Genomic DNA, 7500 nt, shown 5'->3' with positions numbered 1-7500 from the left:
GTGTGAGAGAGAGAGAGAGGAGGAAAGAGAAGAAGTGAGAGAATTGAGGAAGATGAATATCATATTTCTCCAAGCAGGGAGGAAAGATAGACAAATAAAGACAGCGATAAAGAGACAGAAGCATAGGCACAGAGAGAGAGGGGGGGGGGTGAGAAAGAGAGAGGGGGGGCAGTGAGACCCCGTTTACATGTACATGGTTATTTTGAAAAACATTTGTGCCCTTCGTTTACACGCAAACGGAGAATTTGCCTGTGATTCGGTGATTCATGAAACCACCTTTACTTATTGCTTTTGTGTATACCGAATTAAAGTTTATATTTTAAAGTACTATAGGGTTTGGCTCCCTATAGTAGCCAGAATTAAATTTAAATCTCTCACTTTGGCCTATAGGACACTAACTAGATCTGCTCCTAGTTATTTTAATTCAATAATCAAGCCTTACATCCCCAACCGCCTACTGCGGTCTTCTGGTGAGCGTATGTTGTGTCGACCAGTCATGAAAACTGGGTCTAATTCCAGACTCTTTTCTTCAGTGGTTCCATGTTGGTGGAATGAACTGCCCAGTGCTCTCCGTTCCTGTGGTAGTTTTGGGTCGTTTAAGAGGGGTCTAAAGACATTCCTATTCAACATATACTTAGTTGTTTAAGCGCTTATTTGTTATGGTTTATATAATGTTGTTTTATTTTAATTGGGCTGTTAATTAATTTGACATTATTGTTTATTATTGATATTCTCCTTAATGTAGTCTTAGCATGTCATTGTTTTTATATAATTGATTGAATTGACATTATTGTTTTATTATTGCCTTTCCCCTTTTTTACATTGCTTTTTATTAGGCTATTGCTTGAATTGATATTATTGTGTACTACAACTATTCTCCTTACTATATTTGACCTACATTTTAATCTGTTCCCTGTTCAATTTTAAATATTATTATGTTGTTTTGTATTTATGTGTCGCTTTGGACAAAGGCGTCTGCTAAATCCATAACCATAACCATAACCATAAAGTCACAAACTGATACTCATTTGTTCATGCTTACTTAATATAACTTCACTAGTAATAAGCATTTGTTCAGTTGGAGTTCATCATTACTTACCATTTTTGTGTAAAGTCACGTCCCGATACTCATTTGTTAATGCTTACTTAAAGGAAAATTCCGGTATTTAGCACTTTGAGTCCCTTTTCTGGTTTGTTTTGGATGAACTAGAGTGGTGGACACCGACATTTTGACGATTGGTCCTGTCTCGACTTTTCTGACTCGTTTTGAATTGCCTTTGACTAGTCAGAGTGGCTGCCTACAGGCATGCTCAAACATGTCCTATTGCGATTTTTTAAAATTTGATTTGGTTTGTGTGATTTGTGAGATCATTCACATCAGTGGTAATCATAGAATTTGATTGACCCTAGCGTCCCACCCTAAATCTACGCCCATGCTACTGGCGCTGCAAAGTTGAATAGATTTGTAGCACTTGCCAAAAAATGTGTAGCATTGTTATAAAACCTTCAAAATATCTAAACAATCACAAGTAGGGCAGTTCATCACAGTCCATCCATTGCAACTGGACTGATGAAAGGTACACCTATAGGCTACATTGTATTTGGGAAAAGTATAAGGTAGCAGCATAATGTATTTATTTATTTATTATTAAACAAAACAATCCCTGTTAGTTCCATGCAGTTTTCAACAGCTATCAAGAAGAGAGGTCATGTAATGGATTTTTGTGAATGTTTCTTCTTCTACATATGCATAAGTTTAGTCATCTAGTTCATATGATATTCAGCTTTATTGTCAATGCACAAATTAAATACCAGTAGTCCAAAGCAAAATGCCGTTTTACCCAGTGGTGCAAATAACTGACATGTCCAAAAGGGCCTTCATGAAATGCGTTGCCAGACTGTTCATACACATTTTAACGGGCCAAGTTGAAGAGCTACTGTCCGTTATTGTTCGTGCAAATAATAGGCTGATTCATGTTCCCTTGCATTTCGCAACTATGAGGTCCATGGTTAGTCTGGCTTTCGCCAGACCAAGGTCAATCTTTTAAGAAATCGAAAAGGAATCGGCGGCAGATCAGGCTGAGTTCACCCAGCCTAGTCCATGGTAGGCGCCATGGTAGGCGCCATTAAGTATCAAGCGGACTTAAGCTGCCACCTCTTGGCGAAAAGTTAATAGTTTTGCATCAGTAGTAATACATTTCACGCAGCTGTGTGAATCACGGAAAGCAACACTTCTAACTGGAACCCAAGCCACTGTACAGTAGCTCAAGGTCTGTGGCCAAAGCAGCCATAATGAAAGCGTTATCATTGTTTGGATACTTCACACACACGTTTTTTAATCGCATAGACTACTACTACCAAGCTGGAATCAAAGCACATTGACTCCCCTCTCACACCCTAAACACGCACTTCGAACAAACAAAAAACGTCTCAGTCTCACAGTATAGCTATAGGCAAAACTGTATTGGACCGGTGTAACGTTGGTACTAAATCATCCATCGTAAAGAATGATTTTTGTAGCACGTGCAACAAATATGTGTAGGTACAGCCCTGCCCTGGATACATCTCTCAACGTGCGCTCTAAAACATTTGGTTTAAATGGAGATGTAGATCACGGGTGCGTTAATAAATCTACATTGCGGCGAGTTGACACAAATTATTCACTTTGACGAATTTATGTAGTTTCAGTCCTAGTTACTTTACTTTGAGCCATGCTCTTCCTTACTTGAATCACCTTTGAAAATAGAGGATTGAAGTAGCCTACAGTATATGGGTGTTTGGGAATGAACGTTGACTCGGATGCTTTTTGAGACTTTGAGCTACAGTAAATGTCCCAGCCCGGTGTTTAGGATGCATCATAGACAGGTTATTTTTCAGGTAGCCTATATATTTTCCATTAGAAAACCACGTGTTGTGGCTAATTCACTTAGCTCCTGTTAGTAGCCTAGGTTATGGTCATAAGCAAATGAGATGACAGTCGAAAGATGCAATTAGTGCTGTTATCAATTTTCTTGGTAGCCTATAACCGCATTTATGGTTTTCTACAAATACATCAATAATCAAATTGGCCTCCATCACTCAACCAATGCTAACGGTAACATTATTTTTACCTACTCTAGGCTATTGATATTACTTAAGATTAACGTAGCCTACCTGCAGTAAAAACCAAGCATGTCCGATAAACATTCTCAGATTTATTTCGGCTTCAAGAAGAAATGGGAATTACATGTCATGCAGAAATCATCCTACCCTTATTAGACGTTCTCTGCGGTAAACTACAGTCTTGTCCTTGTAGGAAGCGTAGTGTCTTTCCAACCCACTTTAGATTAACTTCCAACAAAATTACGTCTCACTGCAACGATGCGCCATCTGGTGGACAAACGACTACGTGACACCAATACTGGAAATGCAGCCAAATTATTATGATGAATATTTGGTTTTCCTTTAATCCTACTGAATTTGTAATTATGTATCGCCCGTTGTAATTGCTGATACTGATGGTATGTCCGTGCCTGTGTGTGTGCGTGCTTATATGTGTGCACCACCATCTACAGGCCAATGAGTGTACAGTCACTAAATGTCACATTAACTTAATTTTTTTAGACCCCCCCATGGATGAAATTCTACGAAACTTGGCATACCCCCAGAGAATGTCAGGTTAATTATACACATAAAATGTGGTGCAGTTCTGAACACTGAAGAGAGGGGCGATTAAAGCAGAATGATATTGCATTTTCATTTTTTACCGGGGGGGGGGTGCAAATCACAAATGAGTGATTATGGGCTAGGTTGATGTGGGTCCTTGAGACCAACATACCATAAAAATGTCTTCATCCTCAGTGCCACGGTTCAGGTAGTTATTTAGGAAAAACTGCATTTTTTGAGTTTCGGGGGGCCCAGCGCGGGTGGGGGGGGGGGGGGGGGAGTGGCCCCCGGGGACCAAACTAAATTTTTCCGTAAAAGTCTAGTGGGGCTACATATCCACCAAATTTTATGTGCCCCGGTGGTTCGGTGTCCCGGGTATCGTTGACCAAAAATTCAGGAAGTAGAAAAAAAAAACTTGGACAAATCCCTATATTACGGAGCCCGGGAGAGCTCACTTTAATTGATATTCTTTCTGGTCGTGATAATTTGTGAGCACGTTTTCCTTTAATTGAGCCCTCGAATTAATAAAATGTGAGCACGTTTTCCTTTAATTGAGCCCTCGAATTAATACAACGTGACCCCGTTGTAGGCCTAAATTGAGCTCTCGAAATATGTATTTCGTGCTCACATTTAGTAATTCCCGACATTTTCTCACCGCTCGCTGTGCTGTGGTGGCAACTTCGTGTTACCTTGGCATGGACTAGCTGCTAGGCCTACAGCTGTCTGCAACAGTTCATATTGGTAATGTGATGATAACCGTAGGCAGCTAATTAAAGCCTTTAGGTGGTCAGGATGGTTTATAGCGGACTTCTACTCTTTGTAGCAGGGGCACCTGTTGTGTCAACCGCCAGCTATGGAGACCCATAATGGGGAAATTCTACTAGGCTACATAGGCTACTCGGGCTCTGTTGTAATGACCGGTTTCCACTACCTCCTGGATTGTTGACTAAAGCCTACGTTAACTGTGAGGTCTAGAAGGCAATCGAAGCACATCACAGCGACAAGCTCCCAAACAATTACAACACATAGACCTACTGTTGGTAGAAATAGGCTACTGCGTATTAGTGGTAGCCTAATACTCAATACAATAAGGTTCCCGGCCTCTAGCGCCCAATGGGCCTCACCATATAACCCACCCGCACACCAATATGATGCACACAACGAGGTAAGCTTTGATACGGACTATGAAACGGGAGACATAAACAGTGGCGTTCACGATGCTCAGCTTCTCAGGTCATGTAGCCCAGCTCACACCGTTCGCGATAAACACCACAGCTCTGCATACACTTGGACCTCAACAAACACTCAAAACTTCGGCAAACATTCAGATGATGGCAAGGGGCCTTTGCAAACACACACAATCATCTGCTCTCCCACCTACAGCCTACCTAACGGGGCTATATCCAGGTGCACTGCAATCAATAAGATTCCCTCTACGTCACTACAAGCGACACGCCTCCCGACGTAATTCCCGGGGATACCCCTTGACACCACACTACGTTTTTGTGCACACAATTTAATTTCTTCGAGCCCACGTTTTAATAATTCGTGGGTGCGTTTTAGTAGATTGAGATCTCGAATATACTATAACGTGCTCATGTTTACATGTGTCAAGACAATATTGAGTGCACGTTTTACAAATTGTGGCCACGTTTAAGTAGATCGTGCACACAATGTTCTATAACCATATTCACAAATTGTGCTCTCGTTTTAATAAATTGTGCCCTCGTTTTAATAAATCGTGCCCTCGTTTTAGTAAATCGTGCGCTCGTTTTAGTAAATAGTGCACTCGTTTAATAAATTGTGCCCTCGTTTTACTATGCTTAAAATGAGAGCTCAATTTAGTAAAATGAGCTCACACTATAGTAAAACGAGAGCACAATATAGTAAATTGTGCACATGATTTAGTAAACCGAGCGCACAATTTAGTAAAACGAGCGTACGATTTAGTAAAACGAGTGCACAATTTAGTTAAACGAGAGCACAATTTAGTAAAACGAGCGCACAACGAGCGCACATTCTCTCAACATGCGAAACATTTTGTGATGACACCTCTAGGGCTCCGTACTATATGACCGCTTCGCTAGTGGCAGTCATAATAAACTACCAGTGTTTTTTCAAAGTTCTCAATGTCTCGTTTTAAATGTCAAGGCCCTCAGAAGTTTACCAATGAAGTGTGGAGCTACTTTGAGCCTTGTAAATGGTGTAAAACAGTGATTTATTTGCATGGCTAGGCCGATGCCCAAGGCACCCCCTTTGAAAACCTGTTGGCAGCATCGGCTAACTAGCGCCAGATTTCGGAGTGCAGGGGACAAGCCGAGATGAGCTATGAGACATATGTTCACACTCAGTATCATGTTTCAACACACTTTAGGTCAATATCACACCGGAATTCTCCTTTAAGTGTTTGTTAATGCTTAACTAATACTTAGCTAATGCTAAATTGTGTACCCTTATTGTACCTGTCCGTCTATGAAAATAGCCTGCCACATGTAAACGTAGCCTGAGACTGAAAGAGAGAGAGAGAGAGCAGGGGCATCACTAGGAGTGCAAAAGATCCGGGGCTTTAGCCCAGCAATTTTTGTATTTCTTTTTTTTTTAGGGTGGTCCGGGGATCTCTCCCCTGGGAAATTTTGAAAATTGGGCTGTTGAAGATGCTATTTCAACGTAGTTTGAAATCATTGGTATGTTTGCCTAGGACTAGGCTACACTCAGTTTATACCCTATGGTAGCTTGCAGTGTTAAAAAAAAAGCCTGTTGACTACTGTACTAGTAGACTTAAAGCTGCAGTTGACAAGTCTGACAGATTGAGGGGACTTGAGGGGACCAAAATGTTGAATGTTTACAACTCTTGTGCCCCTCCCCCACTACCACCTAGCACCCTCTCATCGAGTTTGTGCTCGTCAGTGCGCACCAGACTGTGATTGACAGTCAGATCTCACACGGCCCTGCTCTGATTGGACCAGAAGAACCGGGAGCTGTGGATTTCTGCAAAACAAATAACAGGCTCTAGGTGGATGTAGAAGTGCAGCTTTTTTTCTAAAACCGGCTGATTTATGTTGTTCTGTCTGAGCATAGTGTCGGTTAAAGTGAATATGATCAAAAAAATCTTATCAACTGCAGCTTTAATGGAACAAGTTCATGGAAAACGAATGCTTATGAAGAATGTGATTCGATCCCTCAGAGCCGGTAGGATACATAAGTAAGTTTATCTCTTTAGTTATCCAAATTAAGTGTCTTAAAGCTAGCAAGGTACAGAGGCTGGCTACTAACTAGTAATACGGACCATTAATTCAAAGCTAGAGCTGGCTTTTTTCACAAACCTCAGCCCCCCAAAGAAACCTTCTTGTATCCATATTAACTAACTATACGCTGCAATAGTAGGCTATTAAACTGTAGGGCTCTGGTAATATCAGTTCAACAGAGTGGGGAAGAACACTGATGTGGAATTTGCAACAAATTATTCCAACTACATAAGGAATGCCAGGTCAGCGTTAGTAACAATGTTGCAGTTGTGGCTGTTGGCCGTGGCATTTGATTGGAACCTCATAAAAATCTCTGGGGCGATTTTCATCATTATTTTTTGAGGCACAGAGATCCGGGGCTATTCCCAAGACATCCGGGGCTATAGCCTGGAATGCCCAGGTCTAACGACGCCACTGAGAGAGAGAGAGAGTCAGAGAGAGAGAGAGTGACATTGAAGGTAAAGTATGGAGGTTTAAATCAGGGTCAGATGTGGATGGAGATGGTTAATTTCCATCGTTTCATTTCCACCACCGTGCAGGGGGAGCAATTCAACTGTCTGTGATAACCGAGACCATGATGGGGGCTCAGGAGTCTGCTCAGTGAGTGGCT

The sequence above is a fragment of the Alosa sapidissima genome, chromosome 14 (assembly GCF_018492685.1).
Source record: "Alosa sapidissima isolate fAloSap1 chromosome 14, fAloSap1.pri, whole genome shotgun sequence".
Lineage (NCBI taxonomy): Eukaryota > Metazoa > Chordata > Actinopteri > Clupeiformes > Clupeidae > Alosa > Alosa sapidissima.
Note: the sequence above shows the minus strand (reverse complement) of the source record.